This window comes from Lemur catta, chromosome 1 (assembly GCF_020740605.2).
Source record: "Lemur catta isolate mLemCat1 chromosome 1, mLemCat1.pri, whole genome shotgun sequence".
In the NCBI taxonomy this organism is placed as follows: domain Eukaryota; kingdom Metazoa; phylum Chordata; class Mammalia; order Primates; family Lemuridae; genus Lemur; species Lemur catta.
The window spans coordinates 132,161,579-132,181,874 of NC_059128.1; the positions used below are offsets into that span (position 1 = coordinate 132,161,579).

Genomic DNA, 20,296 nt, shown 5'->3' on the forward strand with positions numbered 1-20,296 from the left:
TGGGCATAGGATCTGAATAGGCAGTTCTCACAAGAAGACATACAAATGGCCAACAGGCATATTTTTTTAAATGCTCAACATCATTAGTCATCACAGAAATGCAAATCAAAACTACAATGAGATATCACCTCACTCTAGTTAAAATGGCTTTTATCAAAAAAGCAATAACAAATGCCCGTGAGGATGTGGAGAAAGGGGCGGCCTAGTACACTGTTGGTGGGAATGGAGATTAGAGAAACCACTATGGAGAACAGCATGGAGGTTCCTCAGAAAACTAAAAATAGAACTACCATATGACCCAGCAATCCCACTGCTCGATATATATCCAAAAGAAAAGAATTCAGTATACTGAAAAGATACCTGTACTCACATGTTTATTGCATCACTATTCACAATAGCCAAGATTTGGAATCAACCTAAGCGTCCATCAATGGATGAATGGATAAAGAAATTGTGGTACACATACACAATGGAATATTATGCACCCATAAAAGGAATGAAAGCCTGCCATTTGCAACAACAGGGATGGAACTGGAGAACATTGTATCAAGTGAAATAAGGCAAGCACAGAAAGACAAATCTCCCATGTTCTCACTCATATGTGGGAGCTAAATATTAAAAACAATTGATCTCATGGAGACAGAGAGTAGAATGACAGTTACCAGAGGCTGGGAAGGATAGAAGGGAGGGGAGGGATACAGTGGGGATGGTTAATGGGTGCAAAAATATAGTTAGATAGAATGAACAATATTTGATAGCATAACAAGGTGACTATAATCAATAATAAGTTAGGGTATACTTTAAAATAACCATGAGAGTAGAGTTGGAAAGTTCCTAACACAAATAAATGATAAATGCCTGAGGTGATGAATATCCCAGTTACCCTAATTTGATTAATTCACATTATATGCCTGTATCAAGACATCACAAACACCCTATAAATATACATAACAATTATTTACTGATAATAATTAAAAATAAAAAATCAAAAGGCATAGTTTCTGTTTTAAACAACTCTGAATTCTAGAGAAAAACTAGATTAAAAACCCTACAAAATCAGTAGACATATGATTGTGTGTGTTCCTCTGTATCTTTAAGCATAATATTTGTAACCAGAGCCTGGGCTATAAATGAGAGTATTTTAGTAGCATGCCTTCTATTATGATTTTAATAATTATATGATACATTAGTCAAATTTATATGTTATATGTGCTATAAAATCCATAAGATTTTGCCATTTTTGTTCAATCAGTTTGGGCATATAAACTAATTATAATGTGTTGATTTAATCAGGACAGTTTTTATAATAAAAGGAGTAAGAAGATGTAATTCTTGGGTGATGTGAATAATTAATATTTTATAAGTGACAAATTCACTCTAATGATATGTGAGATTATCAATACTTTAAAGAAATTTAATCATGAGAAAATTACAAATCACTTAATGTGTTCTCCAGATGATAATTATATTAGATTGAGTGGGGACTTTTTAAAATAGTGTTTGAATGAATTTATCTTACAATGTTGTTACAAAATGTCCAGATATGGCACCAAAGAGAAACTGCCAAGATCTTCACTTGAATTATAGTATAATGGAAAGTTATTAAAACATCATTAAACATCAAATACTTCAGAAAACAGCACTCTTTAACATAGTCAACTCAATTTAAATATTTACTGTCGAGAGATGTCAAGGATATTGTCAGAATGTACTTGTAAAGAAAAAAAAAATGAAATTCCCAGAGATATCCAGGCCCACTTAATTAGCTGAGTAAAAGAGGCTTTTCTCTGTATTAAAAGCTAGAAGCATTGGACATTTATTCACTCCCTCAACTCTCAGTAAATATTTATTAGTTCATGTGTGCACAGGGCTTACTGCATTTCCTGTCACATAGTAAGCCTCCATAAATGTTAATAGTTATCACTGTCCACTATATCCACAGCATGCCAGGAATAAGAGGAGTGACAATTGCCCTCCTAAAGCAGTGATGGCCCTGGGCACCTGGCCCTTTACTCAATTAAGAAAATGGCTCTAGATACTTAGGGCATTTCCAACTAAATAAATAAGTCAATGACTCAGACTGCATACCCCAGTCATTGCTGCATTAATTACTTCTTGAATCTATTTGTAAGTTTTAAAGATTAAATATAAACATCTCTGTAAATTCACTTAAAAATTAAAACAAATCTATTGTTACAGTATTTTCAACTAGGAACTTTAATTTTTTTTTTTTTTTTTTTTTTTTTTTGAGACAGAGTGTCGCTTTGTTGCCCTGGCTAGAGTGGGTGCTGTGGCATCAGCCTAGCTCACAGCAACCTCAAACTCCTGGGCTTAAGCGATTCTACTGCCTCAGCCTCCCCAGTAGCTGGGACTACAGGCATCCGCCACCATGCCCGGCTAATTTTCTTTTCTATATATATTTTAGTTGGCCAGATAATTTCTTTCTATTTTGGTAGAGACGGGGGTCTCACTCTTGCTCAGGCTGGTCTCGAACTCCTGACCTCGAGTGATCCACCCACCTCGGCCTCCCAGAGTGCTAGGATTACAGGCGTGAGCCAACGCGCCTGGCTGGAACTTTAATTTTTGATGGACGGAGTTCAGTACAACCACCTTAAAATATTTTGGGAAAACTTCCAAGAAAGGACAGGGAAAAAATATGCCATCTCATACTCCGTAATACATTTATGTTCACACAGTTCATACATCACAATCCCAGCTTAGAGCCAACAAGTACTGGCAATTCAAGAATGTTGTTTAGCAATGTTCTCTAACTTTGGCTTTCAAAAAACAGGTATGTTCATGCCTACTAAATTGCTCATATCTGAGTTTCAAAGAGAATCTGTGGTACTGTCAAATACAGCATGAAAAGAAAGTAATGTATTAGTCCTCAGTGTGTGTATGTTGGAGAGAGCAGGGAAGAATGTTTAGAATGAGAAACTTTGCAGTAAATATAATCCATCCTGCCCTTATGTTTTCTCTTTATGCCTTTATCAGTTACCCTCATTTCCCTCTCTGGCTGAATTGCTTAATGAAAAGTTCCTTTGAGATTATAAAACTTTGTTATCTATCTTATACCATGTGCAATAAAAGAGTTTTTAGGAAGCTCCTATTAGGGTTATGAAAAACATAACAGAGAGCCTAGAGGAATCAACTGAGTAAAAGCAAATGCCAATTTACAAAGAGGCATGAACATTGCTTTTCTACTCTTAGGCAACATGAATGCTTTGTTGGAAACATAAGGAAAACAAGGAAAAGAAAGTTTAAAGCGATGGCTTTGGAAATTGGATTTATTGATAATTTGGTTAAGAAATAGCTATTCCACATATGGTTTCTTCCATGAAAATATGGAGTTCAAAAGGTTTTGAAAAAGCAAGATGTTTGGTTAATTTTGCAACAAACAAGAACTTCTTTTCAAGGAGAAAAACACACAGTGCCCTCTTTATTAAACTAGTGGTCAGACACCATTAGCACCAGTATAGATGGATGATGGTAAAGGTACAATGGATTTTCAAACAAAGAGTCCTGAGGTTGAAGGTTTTTCATTTCAATAACGTTAAAGCCACAAACAATAGCTTTAGTTATCATAAGGTGACAACAATACACAGGAGTGTGACTCAACTTTCATTTCACATGGTAAGATTTATTAACCAAAGATCTGGAAGTTGAATAAAGCTCTAAGCATTTCAGCCTCTATTTGGAATATCCTACAATATTAACAAAACCCAAATGTCTCTTCAACTACGCAATAAAGTTTTTCCACCAGCAGCCCATACGAATATCTTCACTTTAATGTTTATTCTTAAAATAGAAGGAGATAAGACCAAGAAAAAGAAGTGGGTAGATATAGAGATCATAAAACAGAAGATGAAAAGACAAGAGAACATTTTCAAGAGACTTAACAAGTCTGAAACTGGACAAAGGAGAAGATATATGTAAACATAAAGATTGGAGTAAACGAATGGAAGAAATATATGCACAATAAAAAGAGAAAAGTGCCCAAAAAGAAGTCCACCTTGGAGGAACGTACCCAGAGCAAGTGAAAGAAGAGAATATTATTTAAATATCCTTGGTGTGCATGGTGCTTTGTATGTTGTCATTTAACCACCACAACTATATAAAATAGGTATCATTCCCACTTTACAGAATAAAATAGAGACTGAGCGATTAAGCAGGAAGATAGCAGAATAATTATCTTCATATAGGGAAGCCACAGCGAAGGTCTCAAGACATTATAGAAAAAGTAGAGATTGTGAAAGCCCCACAGTGATAACAGAGTAATGGTTGATGGCCAAATTCCAAACATCAAAAAAAAAGTACTTTATTGACTAACTATAGATATAACATGAATGGAGAAACTAATTTGGGGTTTTTTCTTATAGGCTTACTTGTTTAAAAAAAATCCAGAAAAAGGAAAAAATCATCCTTCAGAAATTTTCCAATAAAGAGTCTAAGATATTGTCATAGGAATACTGTCATATTTTCTAACACAACTATGGTTTTATGAGCTAATGCATGTCAAAGAATTTAATGAGGTTTTGCTTTTGGTTTTTAGGACAAAGAATCCCTATATGGACAATCAAAGAGACACTGCTAAAAGAGAAATGATGAAGATGTTGCTAATTTTGAAGTAAATATTAAATAATTAGCTTTATCCTAGTTAAATCCCATCTACTCCATGATTAAGGTGGTTGAGCTACGTGGTAATATAGTAGGCCCATGATGTGGACTTTTGTGCTCTCATAGCTTTTATTTTATTTATTTCTTTCTTTATTTTTTTTTGAGACAGAGTGTCGCTTTGTTGCCCTGGCTAGAGTGGGTGCTGTGGTGTCAGCCTAGCTCACAGCAACCTCAAACTCCTGGGCTTAAGCGATCCTACTGCCTCAGCCTCCCCAGTAGCTGGGACTACAGGCATGCGCCACCATGCCTGGCTAATTTTTTCTATATATATTTTAGTTGGCCCGATAATTTCTTTCTATTTTTAGTAGAGACGGGGTCTCACTCTTGCTCAGGCTGGTCTCGAACTCCTGGCCTCGAGTGATCCACCCGCCTTGGCCTCCCAGAGTGCTAGGATCTAATAGCTTTTATACATGTTATTAAGAGTTTCAGGTCAGAGTCTCAAGTCCTATTGGCATCTGATTCTCCCCACAAGCCTTAAATGGGAACTAAATCCACAAAGTCTATGCTGAATCCAGCAACAAGATGGTTTTTTTTTTCATCTGAGAGAATCCTTACTGTGACAGAAAATCCTTTTCCTTCCCTGCAGAAAACAGAAACGAGCCATACTGCCTTTAGGTTTTAGTTTGCTAGTTCTTAATTATAAGGTAGGAATAGGCAACTGCCTACGAAACAAGCTTGCTGAATAACAAACTATGAAGACACAGCCTTTAATACAAAAAGGAAATGATCTATAATTAAATTTAAACCACCAAGTTTTAAAGACATGCCTAATCATCATTGTGATACAAAATAATGGCTCAAACTGTGGAAATCATATGTAAAAGTAAAAGCAATCATTACTATTTTATATATTAAATTTGCAGCTCTCAGCAGAGGCAACGAACTATGAGAAGGAAGGAAAGGAGATTACGGACTAAGGACAGTGAAGGATCAGTTACTTGCAGTGGTCTCCACCTTAAATGCACATTAAATTCAATCAGGATCTTTTAACACATACTATGTCCAGCTCCTCCAGACCAATGAAATCAGAATCTCAGGTGGCAGTAGGGGAAACTGGGTATTGGTGTTTTACTTTTTCCAATTGGCAGCCACAATGCAGAACTACTGAACTACCATTGGCTTCCTTCTCCCTCACCTGACAACAATTTAGGGACATATGTGTCCCTATTTTAAACATGCTATTCCCAAGCTCCCTCTCCAGTTCCCCGGTGTCCTGTTTCCAATGTTCGTGGAGGCAATTGTTTAAAGCTGGGACTCAAGATGCAACCAGGGACTGTGGGAAGAAATCTAAGTCAAGAGCAAGCTCATCATAGAATAATTCAGAGGTTAATGCACAACACCTGGTAGGACCATCGCCACAAGGCAGCAAGGGGGAGCAGACCCCACTCTCTGGGAGCTGACCAGAGCAGGACCTGGTCACCAGCTGAGAAAAACGGAGGACTGTGTAACCAAAAAGTGTTTTTGCAAAATCAAAAATTATCTCCCAAGCCAATACTAGGTTCCCAACAATTTTTTCCTCTTAGACTCCCATATTATCTTTGTTTTAATTTTCCAATTTTAACTAAACTTTATTGCAATTACTATATGTAACCTATGGTACTTACAGCAATATAGAATATTACTATATTATAGTAATAACAACATTATTACTATTATCACTCGAAGATTGTACATCTCTTTTTTGCAGTGAAATATATCTATCATAAAATGTATCATTTTAACTATTTTAAGTGTACAATTCTTTGGTATTAAATACATCCCCACTGTTGTACAACCTGCAAATCTCTTTTAAGAAAATGCAATATACATAAAAGTATTTAAGCACCTAGGTGTGTCCCCGCCTACGAAAGTTAATGGGGGTAAAGATGTAACATAAAATTCTGCTTCCCCAGAAATACAAAGTATGCATACCATAAAAGTTTGATAATATAAATTAAATGCTTATAACTCTGTTTGCTCAAGACTTTCCTAGTTTTAGCTCTGAAAGTTCTGATTCCCGGGAACACTCTCAGTCTCTGGCAATTTGGGATGGCCAGTTCCCTTACTTACGATGTGCCAGGCCCTGTGCTTAGCCTGTCACATGCTTTAGCTGGTATATGGTCACCATGATCCCCTTTTCACAGATAACGTATCTGAAAGTTAGCAGGTGAAGTAACTTGGTCAAATATCAGAGCTGAGTGGGAGCCAGGATTTAATGCCAATAATCTGACTCCAGAACCCTAACTCTTGACAATACTAAGCCAAAATGATCATGAAAGAAATAACAAGACAGTATGCAATTAATTTCCAAATAACCATTGTGAATGCAGAAAAGTGCAAAAGCACTTTGGTCTGGAGAGCAGAGAAGCCTCTAGGAGTAAGAAGACTTGATTTGAAGAGCAGGCAGCCACACTTTCCTGCAGGAGGGAATGGGAGGAAGAGCAAGGGAGGGGCAAAGAAAACTGAGCTTAAATGCCTGGGGACACATGCAAGCCAGGCTTCTTAGGCTCGCAGAGGTTACTCTATGTGTCATTAATTTTTTTTTTATGTGTGGCAAACTCTGGAGAATACATTCACAAAGAAGTTTATGTGTATGTGGTCTGATGAGGTATGCTAGAACATCTCTGGAAGGAATTATGGAGACAACCATTCATTCATTCTTGGAAAAGCAAACTCAAATCACAAAAGTAGCATCATCTCTGAAGCAATGGCTTTTAGATTTCTTTTGAGGGTCATTCTGGCATCTAACAAGCCTCTGGAGACAGACAGAGAGAGAGAGAGAGAGAGAGAGAGAGCGCACGAGTGAGCGCGCGCTGTGTGTTTGTGTGTGTAATCTTTGTTTCTGCTTCCTACTGCTAATACCAACCTGTTTTATCCAGGGCAATTATTCAGTCACCTTATCCTGTATGAATAATTTCAAATCTATGTTCACTATCACATCTCCCAATGTGACTTCAATCACTTTCCCACCAAGTAACGATGACCCTATAATGACAGCACCTAACCATCTTCAAAATCATTTTGCACAACCCTGGCTAAAAAGTGTCCTCCCCACACCAAGTCAGTATCAGAACAGTGATAAGCGTTATTGCCATAAACATATTAAGGATTTACTTGAAAATACAATTAAACCCAAGATATTACTATTCTCTTCCCTAAGTTTAAATAATCAGATTTATAACATTGTTTAAATAAAATAAAAATTGAATATTTAAAGACTATCACCTGCTAACTGCAAAAGGAAATATATAGTTTGTACTTTATCAACTACACATACATACATTAGATTTCAGCATTTCATTTCTATAGTTGGCTTAGTTGTCTCAGGTAAGAACTTCTAAAATATTATAATATTTTGGGGACTCTGCAGTTCCTAAATATTGAGAGAACGCTTAATAAAATAGGCATAAATGGGACCTACCTAAAAATGATACAAGCCATATATAACAAACCCACAGCCAACATCAGACTGAACAGGGAAAAATTGAAAGCATTCCCACTCAGAACTGGAACCAGACAAGGCTGCCCACTGTCTCCATTACTTTTCAACATAGTATTGGAAGTCCTTGCGAGAGCTATCAGGCAAGAGAGCAGAATCAAGGGTGTCCAAATAGGGAAGAAGAGATCAAACTCTCACTCTTCGCTGATGATATGATGTTATATCTGGAAAACCCCAAGGACTCAACCAACAGACTCCTGGAATTAATTAATGAATTCAGTAAATCTCAGGTTACAAAATCAATACACACAAATCAGAGGCATTCATATATGCCAATAACATTCAATCAGAGAACCAAATTAAGGACTCAATACCCTTCAAAACAGCAACAAAGAAAATACAATATCTAGGAATATATTTAACTAAAGAGGTAAAGGACCTTTATAGAGAGAACTATGAAACACTGAGGAAGGAAATTGCAGAAGACGTAAATAGGTGGAAAACCATACCATGCTCGTGGATTGGAAGAATCAATATTTTTAAAATGTCTATACTACCCAAAGTAATCTATAGATTCAATGCAATCCCTATTAAATTACCAACATAATTTTTCACAGATTTAGAAAATACCAAATTTGTTACATTTTTAAATTATTTGCCAGTTAAACTTGATTAGTCTCGCAAGCCCAGAAAAGCAGTATGTTTTGATTTCGAAGCTAACTGGTTTTTTTTGTGGAAAAAATAAGTCTGTGAATGTTCTCCGACAGAACTGAGCAAAGACATAATATGGTTTAAATAGGACTAGATAGCTTTAGATTGAAGAATTCCTGCTATTTTGCTTCAGAATAATCTAGGCAATTTACTTACTACATTTAGATAGGAATTTCAGCTTGCATTTATTTTTCTCAGATTTGTTTCTCACTGTAGCTCTCTAAGCCAGGATGAACTCCCCAACTGGTAGCTATAACTCAAACTACAAATATAAGCAGGGTTGTTGCTGATGGAAAAGGAAATAATTTCTTCCCCAAATTAAAGAGTCTTTAATAATATTCTCATGGCACAAAATCCATATGGTATGTATCTGAGTGAACGTGAACATATGTGAGCCATCTCCTAAAATAAGACAAAAACAAATAAATGAATGTACAGTATGGATACATAATGTAGTTTCCTGACAAGAACTACATAATTTGGGGCAGTTATTTGATAAAATAAAAGCAATACAGAATGTAAGAATAGCAGGTAGACCGAGATGCTATTTCTATTCACGTAAACCATATCATTAAGACTAGCTTGTGGATACAAATTATGCCATGATTGAAGAGTCTAGCTAACATCAAAATTGGGATTTTCCTCAGTGAATCCCATTGCCAATGTTGTATAAATCAGTCTTTCATATGAAGACTCATTATTCGAGTACAATAAAATTCCCATTATGCCATTGCAGAGGATATTCTGTAAGCAATTATTGGATATACGGATGTAATATATTTTTTAAAGACTCAAAACTGCATTGCCTTTGGCTTTTTCTTGAACTAGTCAATTCAAATGCTCACTCTTAGGGAATATCATTGATCCACAAGGAATTCCCAAATGAAGTTTTACATTAGACATTCTTACTTACAAGCTACACTACATATCATATATAGACACACCTCAGTACTGATTACATTGAATGAGTGTGTATATTTTTCAACAGATAGACATATATGAAACTGACTCAATGAGTCCCCAGTATGATTTGAAGATAGAGGAATATGAGAAAATGAATGTAAATGATTCTCTGGGTCTCAGAGACCCCAAGTTCTTGGTTTGAGGTGAATGACTGGGGCTGGAAAAACAGGCAGGTAAAAAGAGTCCCTGTCAGGTAGGGAGGGCAGCAACAGGTCACTGTGGTCCAGGGCACACACTTATCATGACAGTTAGACAGGAGAGAATTAAGAGCTTGACAGACAGACTAGTAAACAAGTTTAATGCACATGTGTCAGGCATATGGTGCAAGATAAATATCAAGGATCCGAATATCTGGACAATGTAGCATGGGCAGATTAGGAATATTTCAGAGAACAGATCAGGCAATAAAAGGTAGGGAATCTGGCCACCAGAGATGAAGCGCATGATAAAGAATTTGAGCAACAGGAGATAATGGCCAAGGAAAATGCAGAAACTCAATATAATATCCCCCTGCTGTATCATTTCCAGGGCATGGAAATTTTAAAGAGTTCGTGTAAAGTCAGGATCTAGTCTCATGACCTACTTGCCTATGGCTTGGGGCAAGAGGATGTCAGGCACTTGCTTGAAATGGAAAGTGGGAGAAAGTCCGTGAAATGTGTGACTGCAGAGGTAACATTATGACTTTACTGTCTTGCATGTGAGACAGAGATGTAAATACATATACATATTCAGTCTAGCATCTAACTTGGACATCAATTTTGATCTATGAAAACCAAAACTACTATTTGAATTTCATTTGCTAATGTTCAACCTGATGAAAAACAAGAATATCTGTTTTCTCCTTTACATGCACGCCACTTCAAAATGTATAATGCTCTTTCAAAAAGTGTTCTCATTTGACACATATGCTATAACCACTTTATAGCCTTCCTGAAAATCAAACCTTCTCTTTCTCCCAATCAACTCAGCTTCACAGGAAATATATTTTTAATGTTTTACTGTTTCTATGTTAAGCGTCAGATGTTTCTCCTTCATACACATGTGGAACCCTTTGATTGAATCTTGGCAAATCAATGAAAGACACGTGTGCATTCTGGCACAAGTGCTATTCATTAGGATTTGATCCTTTCCCCAATTCACACTCAGAAAGGGAAACTTACGACATTTCTTTCATTCCATTTCTATTGAGACTATGAATACGAGTTTCTCTAAGGAATATTTAGAACTACTTATCTTCATTTAAAATAAACTTGCTAGTATTTCTCTTTTAGCCACTACTTCGGTTTTCTGATTATAGACTGGAGACCCCCAAGTTCAATCAGAAGCCTGAAACTTTTTCTTGGAGTAACAGAACTAATTAAAACTTTCTAACAATTTATAACACGTGCTTTCTTATAGGCTAGATGTACTGGCTAGATGGTTAAACATGATCATGTGATAGTCTACTAATTGGGGTTTACATTATAAAGGAATAATTCATTTTCCTATTGATCAGTTTCACCACAGAAATTTAGTTTTTCAATCAATTCTTCAAGTCTTCCTAACCTTAACTGAAGATACTAAAACAGTACTTTTGTTTTTGACAAATATTGGCAAACTTTTTTTAAGGCTGAATAATATTCCATTCTTCCATCAATGGGTATTTAGGTTGTTTCTATATCTTGGCTATTGTGATAAATACGCAATGAACATGGGGGTGCAGACATCTTTACCACGTGGTGATTTCATCTCCTTTGAGTATATATCCAGAAGAGGTGCTGTATCATATAGTAGTTCTATTTTTAATTACTTTAGGAACTTCCATACTGTTTTCTATTATGTCTATACCAATCTACATTCCCACCAACATTGTACTAGGGTTCCTTTTTCCAGGAGTGTATTTTCTAGTAGGTTGTTCTGGTTACCTACTTTTAAAACTATGCCCGTGATTAAAAACCAACAACCCTGAACTAGGGTCAGAATGCCATCTATAAATCACAAAGTATGAATTCTCAATGGGAGAAGAAAATCAGCCTAAAAATCAATGCAAATACTGGCCAAAGGGTTGTGACCTTATGGATATTATTCATAATAAAAGAGATTTTGAAACACTGCTGATGGGATCTATATCCATCACTTTCTAAATATAGTAACAGTTCATTATTATTATATATTGTGCCTATGTTTAGTATTTCTGTTCTCAATTTAAAGGCAAATTGAATGACGGCTGTTGTCCTTAGGAACTTAGGACACATCCCAGTGGTCTTTGCTGAGTCTGGGAACATGAGAAGTTATTCCTGCATTTTATCTCCCTTCCGTCACCATTCATTTACTGCGCCTTCTGCTCCTGTACTGGGTATTGTAGGGAAAACTAAACGGCACATTCGTTCTCTTGCTCCAGAGTTCATGATCTCACAGTAAACTGGAGTACACTGGACAGAAGCTGCGCTAAAGGTATGAGTTTCAGAAATCAGATGGGCACTTTTCTTTATTGAGTCCCTACTGAGGACAGATGTCACAAGTAAAATAAACAAAACGCTGAGATGGGAAATATTTATATGGGAATAGAAGTGTTAATATAGGACTAATTTACTGACTTCTTGGTTATGGGAGGTCATTAGCTGACCCAGGCTTTGTAATAAACATAAGTTTCAATGTAACATTCCAGTGATATATCTTAGATTCCTGCTTTTTAAAAAACAACTATAATAAATGTTATTGCTCTGTGACCCTCAAGTCAAAGTAGCTTTAATTAGACACTAAGAAATTAAAGTCTAATGCCAAGATTTATTGATTTAACACACATAGCAAAGCTGTTTATTTATATTTCAGATCAAACTTTAATTTGAATATATTTATGAATTCAACAATATTTATTGAGTAGCTACTATAATCCAGATACTGTTCTAGATGTTGTTATAGAATAGAGAACAAAGCAGAGAAAAAGATCCTGTTCTAATAGGGTTTGTATTCAGGGGCAGACACAAACAACATATTAATTAATTAATACATAACAAAATGTCAGGTAGTAAAAAGAGTTGTGGGGGAAAAACATCAGCCAGGTAAGGGGACAGAGAGTTATGGGGGTTGAGTGCTTTCTAGGTAGAGCAGGCAAGGGAAGACTTTCTGATTAGCTGACATTTATTCAGAGAGCTGAAGGAAGGAAGAGAGCAAGCTACAAAAACACCTGGGAGACAGTGTCCTAGGCAAAGGGGCCAGTGATTGCAAAGCCCCAGGGTGGAGAATGCCTGGCATGTTGAAACAGCCAGGAAGGAGGTCTGTGTGGCTGGAGCCAGGAGACCAGTGGCAGATGAAATTGGAGACATGACCAAGAGCCAGATCATGCAATACTGTATAGACCAAGGATTTCGGGTTTTAGGGTAACTGTAATTAGAAGTCATTGGAGTTTCTGGAACAAGAATGTATTGAGATCAGGTGCATCTCTTCAAAGGACATGCTTGCAGCTAGGATGGGGACCAGACCAAGGAGAGCAGGATGGAAGTGCAAAGCACAGGACCCTATTTCTGCAATCTCAATGAGATAGGACGCTGATTCACTCAGGGCACAGAGAGAGTAGTGAAAAGTGGCTGGATTTGGGATAGATACATTTTGAAGAGAGCCATCATCAGTCTTCTAGATGGATCAGACGTGAAGGGTGAGAGGGAGAAAGGTGATATATTACATGATCAAGTCATCAGCTGAGACGGTGAACACAAATATTAGAACAGGTGGGCGGAGAGTTTGGTGAAGAAGACAGGAAAGAAGATTTTGGTTTCAGGTATAAGATTTGAGATGCCTATTGAACATCCAGCAGTTGGATATTTTGCAGAGAGTCTGGGAACTGTTAGAGTAGGGAGATGCTTTGGTTTTAGTGTTTCTGCTTTTCTGCATAAATGATAAATGTCAACAAAAAGAAAGGTTGTGATCTTTGAAATAAAAATCCAAAATACTGTTCCTACACTGTTAGCCCTTTTAGTGGACTGCCAAGAAGGCCTCCTGATCTCTTGGTGCCCAGGGAGTCAATTTTCTTGGTAGAATCTAAATCATCCAATGCGGACCAGATTCATAGAAAAGCTCCCAATATTGATTAAACCTCCAAAAAAGAGACACAACTTACCTATAAGTCTAGGTAATGGGTTCTCTCAATAACCTCTAAAGCCACTGCAGGATAAAGGCTGAGGAAAGTGTGTGGGGACTATATTCAATTGACCCTGGCTCTGCAGAGGTCGTGGCTCACTCTTTAGCCTGTCTGCTAGACATACACACACCCTGGGCTCAAGTTGTGTCAAACCACGCAAAGTTCCCAGTGTGCTACACTCTGTTAAAGCGCTATTTTTCTGCCTATAACACTCCTATGCCATTTCTCTACCTGGCTAATTCTAACCCTGCACAATTCTCCATCACAACGCTTTACTGAGCACAATGGCTTTTGTGCATCAGGTTCACCCACCAAAATGTGAGTTCTTTGAAGAAGATAACTGTATCTTTTATTTCTGTGTTTCCAGCATCTCACACATATGGAAGATACTAGATAGATGTTTAGGGAAAAGAACTGATGGAGTTATGGGTACCAGTAAAACACTAGGGCAACTGGCTACCTAACTGGTACAATGCCCTCTTGGCATGCTATGGGCAATGCACTGAGAGTTCCAGAGTGTTCTAAAGCATCTCTTGAAACCTAAACTCTTTTGAAGACATATTACATGAGATGGAATGCTATACGAACAGCCAGGCAGAAGTGGGTTAAACTGCCACAGAATTCAGAAACTTACTTTCAGTCACTTAAGGCAGGACTAGCTCATCCTGATAAGATCCTTTCCTGGCAAACTGGGAAAGTTCACAAGGTTTCAAAACTGAAAATGTCTATTTTGAAAAGTGCATCTGTTTTTCATTCCCCATTACACTGCCATACCCTTTCATGCTCCAGAGGTAGATAGAAACACGTAAAATACCTGAAGCAAAACTGAATACAAGTTCAAACTGAGGCAGGTTAAACACTGGGTGAGATTGCAAACACAAAAAAATACTCACAATAACAGAAAAGTGCAAGTTAAAGAAAATCAAAGAAACACAAAGTGGTACCAGGAAGCAGCTACATGTTGCCAGCAAGTGAACCACAGACAAACACAAAGATCAAAGCAAACCTCACAGTGAAATAAGCAAAAACCATCAGGATTATTTCCAGGAAAGAAACCATGTGTCAAATGAAATATAAGTTAAATGAATCTAATACCAACAGGCAATAAAGATAATTTCAAATAATACTATTCAGGAATCAAAACAAAATCGGATGAAGTTTAAATAGAAATCTGTTATTGAATCAAAGTAACACAGTAGAGATGTACAATGAAAACCCTTTGGTAACTTAATATATTGGAAAGTAGATCGAAAAGTAAAGAAAGCTCAGAATAATCACATAAGAAAATGAAAATATTCAGCAATCAAAGCAAGATGGGAAAATATCATGAGAAACATATAACTAAAACAATAATAAAAACTTAAAGGAGAAGGGCTTATATGTTAATGCTCATGAAAACCAAATGTGAATGGTGAAAACGCTGTACTTGTGAAATGAGCTGATGGTTTAACCCTTTGTCCTAACAATTAGAATTTCCTCTGACTCATAAGAAGGACCTAAAACTGTGACCTTCAAAATTGCCCAGCCACTTCATTCATAAAGTAACACAGACTACTTTCAGAACATAAACACATTTTCATACTTAGAAGGAAGAGAAAGAAAAAGAAAGAGTTCATTTAAATGTATGGCATTGGCTTAGGAAATATAAAATATCTTACAAAGCTTCTTGTTCCATGCCTTTACTGTGACAGGTTTGAAATCTAAGCCTAATAGGGTTAAATGACCTCCTCAAGAGCCCAGAGCGTCTGGACTTCAGTCCAGTGTTTCGTCCTCCTGCTCAGGGTTCCGGCCACTGCAGGACACCTCTGCCACACACACCACCTCAACCACAGGGAGACAACTGAGTATTAAAGGACATCTTTCTGGGACATAACATATTTTATTACATAAATTACATGTAGATAGGAGGAATAAGTTCTAGTGTGCTACAGCACTGTAGGATGACCATACTTAACAGTAATATATAGTTTCAAATAGCTAGGAGGAGGTTATTGAACGTTTCCAACACAAAGAAATGATATATGTCTGGGATCTATATGCTAATTGCCTTGATCTGATCACTTTATGTATCAAAACATCATTATGTACCCCTTGAATATGTACAATTATTATTTTTCAATTTAAAAAAATTTTTTTAAAAGAAAAAGAAATCAATCCTTACAATGATCTACCATAGTGGTGCTAGGATGATGATCATGAACCAAAAATTCTAACACTTTAAAAATAAATAAATAACATAAATTGAAGGAATCCACAAAATCTGGAAGAAAAATAGCATTTCTAAATACTTCACATTTTCTTTTTTCTTCATCTTACCCCTAACAAGTATTGTTGAAAATTCTTTTCAATTTCTAGGCTAGAATTTAAACAAATGTGTGTGATTGACTGTTACTACTAAAGACACTAAAGATTTTCATCAATCAGTTGTCATCACCACAACAGTCTCTTTCTATACAGTCAATCAGCACCTTCTTACCAGAGCCCAGCAGAGCACACGTTTCAAAGGGGACCCTGAATTTCAAAGCCACCAAGAAGTCATGGATACCACATCTTTCCTTTCCCAGTAGGAAAAAAAAAACCCCACTGGGAATGTTTCCACTTTAGTTGTTTTTTCAGTTATGCTTTAATGTCACTGAAACATCAAAAGATCATCAAAAATGTAAGAAGGTTCTTGAAAGCCTTCCACAAGAGAATTTCATTTTATAAAAATAATTATACTCACACATACTTATATCTGTGGTCCTAGTTTTTAAAATGTGAGTTTGGCTATTTCATTCCTTCATCAGATGTTAGCTGAGTGCTCGTTCTAAGAGCTGGAGATACAACAGTCAACAAAGGAGTTAATATCCCTGCTCTCAGAGGGCTTATAGTCTAGTGAGGCAGAGACAGACAAACAAATAAACAAATCAATACAGAGTATCTCAGGTGGCATCAGGTGTTAGGAAGAAAAAGAAAGCAGGGTAAATAAGGGGACAGCCAGTGACAGGAGGGATGCTGTGTTACCTCTGGTAGGGAGAGAGGGTCTCTGATAAAGTGTCATCTGAGCTGAATCACAAAGAAAAATGGTGCTAGGAAAGCAAGTATCTAGGGTGGGGAGAGTATTCCAGGCAGGGGGAACAGTAAGTGCAAAGGCCCTGGGGGGGAGCTTTCTTGGAAATGTTGAGTAAAGCAAGGAGACCAGTATGGTGGGAGTGAATGGGAATACTGGGAATGGTAGGAAATGAGTTCAGAGCAGATGCCAGAGCCCAAGATTAGACGCAGGCCTTGTATGCCGTGGTATGGACTTGGGTTACCTTCACAATGAAATGGTAGAAAGGTGACCTGATCTGACTGAGGTTTCAAGAAGATCATTCCAGCTGCTGAGTGGAGAACAGACCAGGGCAGGAGGTAGGCAGGGCACGGAGTGTCCAGGGCAAAGGCAGGGACCCGAGTCAGCAGGTGACTGTGATCGTCCAAATGAGAGGTAGCAGAAGCTGACACAGGGCTGGCCACAGTGGAGGTAGGGACAAGCAGTCAGACTCTGGATAATTTTGTCATGGCAGAGCTGACAAGATTCACCAGTGGACTGGATGAGGGTGAGAGTAAAAGACAAGAGTTAAGGATGACTCCAAAGGGTTTGACCTCAGCACCTGGACAGGTGAAGCTGCCACTTAGCAAACAGGGAAGCCTGGGAAAGTAGTAGATTTCTGGAAGCAAGGTCAGGAGTGGGGAGTGGGGAGGTGGTTTTGAACTTATTTGGTCTGATATGTCACTAATCATTTGAATATGGACACACGGTACCAACTGGTAGACTGTGCTTTGCTTCACTTAAATAAACTTAGCATATTCCCATGTATCCTAAAATCTTTTCAAATTAGCATAGATATCTTGTGGATACACCATTACTTGTGTTTATGTTATAAAACTTATTGGTAAATATTTTTGCTTCCTACCTCAATATCTGTTTTCTAAAATAGGATAAGTCCCTAAAGACAGAGCTTCTTGGCCTCATAACAGATGCCTGAGAATGACAGGTATTTATAAATGACTCCAAAGAGTCAACTTTTTCATACAAGGCATTATTTGAGTCACTGAGCCAAACCTCCCTGCCAAAAATCTCCTCCTGCCACCTTCCACAGAGTCTAAAATTTCCCCATTTAAAAAAATGTAATTATTCCCTCATAACCATGTTATTCAAATTCTAGTATAAATGCAAGAATATTTATCTATAGCTTCTTCCAATGGAGATATTTTCTCATTCAGTCTGGCTTAGTATAGGGTCCTTTTGCTAGATTTTTTTTTTTTTTTTTTTGAGACAGAGTCTTGCTCTGTCGCCCAGGCTAGAGTGCAGTGGCGTCATCATAGCTCACTGCAACCTCAAACTCCTGGGCTCAAGTGATTCTCCTGCTTCAGCCTCCTGAATAGCTGGGACTACAGGTGCTCACTGCCATGCCCGGTTAATTTTTTGTATTTTCAGTAGAGACGTGGTCTCACTCTTGCTCGGGCTGGTCTCCAACTCCTGAGCTCAAGCAATCCTCCCACCTAGGCCTGCTAGAAATAATTTAGAAAAAAAAGGAAGGAAGGTAGGCTTGAGAAGAGAAAAAGGTGATAAACTAACAGCAGATTTTCAAATGGAGGCATCCAGTGGGCAATTAGAGGTCAGAGGAGAAGGCTGCACCAGAGATCAGTTTGGAAGTCATCATCTGAGCCAATGATCAGGGTTTTTATAGCCTTGGAGGAGAGAATGCAATGAAACAAGTGGTCCTGGGCATAGTCTGCTGGTACACAGGGAGCTGAGGCCTCCACAGAATGAGGTCTCTGAATTCTCCTTCTCTACACAGATTCACCCAAGACCTAATCACAGACGGGAGGATGACTTGCAAACTGATCTCCAGTGCAGCCCTCTCCTCTGAACTCTGATTGCCTACATGACACCTCCATTTTCACATCTCAGTGACACACCACTGCTGTGCTCTGCCCTATCAGAAACACTTTCCCCCAAAACCCCTAGGCCTAGTTAACTTCTATCAGCACTCACATCTCAATGCAAACAAACATCCCTTCCCTGCAGAAGGCTTCCCTGACAGCGAGGACTGCCGGAATCACCCTGTTATTGCAGCTCCCATTCTGTCCTTTCCTAGTACCAACTCTTCTCATAATTATATATTATTTGTGTAAGTCTCTGCTAAATGCCAGGGTCCCCCGCAACACACTAAGCCCCTCACAATGGATCTATGTCTCTTTTGCCTACTGCTGTGTGCATTGCCAGATCCAAGCTCTTGGCTGGTGTACAAAGAGTACTCAGTAAACATTTGGTAGATAAATGAATGAATGTCATGTGGGTGTGTACAGACATGAAGTAAAGGGTCATTCATGAAGCAAAGCCTCTGTAGCACTTTGCATTTGGGAGAGATGTCAACTCCAATATGCCGAACTGAGTAATGTTTGAGCTGTGATAGCATATTGGTTAGAACTCTGTGTTGTGAGTAATGTTTGAGAAGGTTGATCAGAATTAGTTCTTGTATTTGCTTTGGGTTTTATTTATCTCATCAAGCATCAACATTATTCTGTACCTCTAGAACCCTGGAAGGCACTGAATGGAGAAATCAATAACACCAAGACCAAAAAAAAAAAAAAAGAAAATCAGGAAGTTACAGAACCTTTTGCTAGTAAACCAGATACAAAAAGGGGAGATCTTATGTGTATTTTATCTATAATAAAGCAAAATGAATTTATAATTATTTCATTAGACATACAGAGAAAGGAAACCCTTAAAAACTTTCTACAAAGCTAAGGCCAGTCCCAATTTCTAATTCAAGATGCATAGAATATAACTGATTTTATTCTCATTAGTATTTTGTTGTAAAGAATACAAAAAAACAATTACATTATTACAAAAGCTTTCATAGTTTCATCATCTCGTCAGTCACACATTACTTTTTTACCCAAAGGTGTTAAGTTGCTCAACCTCAAAATTTTCTGCCTTCGGGATTTCAGAGAAATAATATTTGTGGTTGACCTTTTGCTCTCATAGGCTTCAGTCCTCTCTCCCTCCTCGTGGCACTAAAACGTAGCTACAACCAGAAATTGCAACACCTTAGTCTTAACCTTTAATGACAGCTTTATAGACAGGATTAGTTTAACATCCTAAAGAAATTCACTAAAAGTTCTAGACCTAACCCATCAGCCTGGATGCAGAAAACAGGAGAAGATAGAGGAAAAGGGTGGGATATAAAATAGAATATTATTAACAATCAACTGTATTTTCCATTAAAAAAAAAAACTCTCAGATCCCAAGTGTTAAACCTAATATCTTTTTGGCAATATCTAACTCTGCAAATGATATCAATATTTAAACACACACAAATTCATTGCAACCTCTTAGCCACTCTACTATGACTGTAAGATCAATTTCTTTTTCCTTAATGGAA

The 20,296-nt window shown here is 37.5% G+C and overlaps 1 protein-coding gene across 8 annotated transcripts in view; it reads right to left on the bottom strand.

The window, feature by feature from the left end:
• NEBL (nebulette) overlaps positions 1-20,296 on the bottom strand; it is a 326,459-nt gene that overhangs the window by 7,831 nt on the left and 298,332 nt on the right. The window lies entirely within an intron of this gene.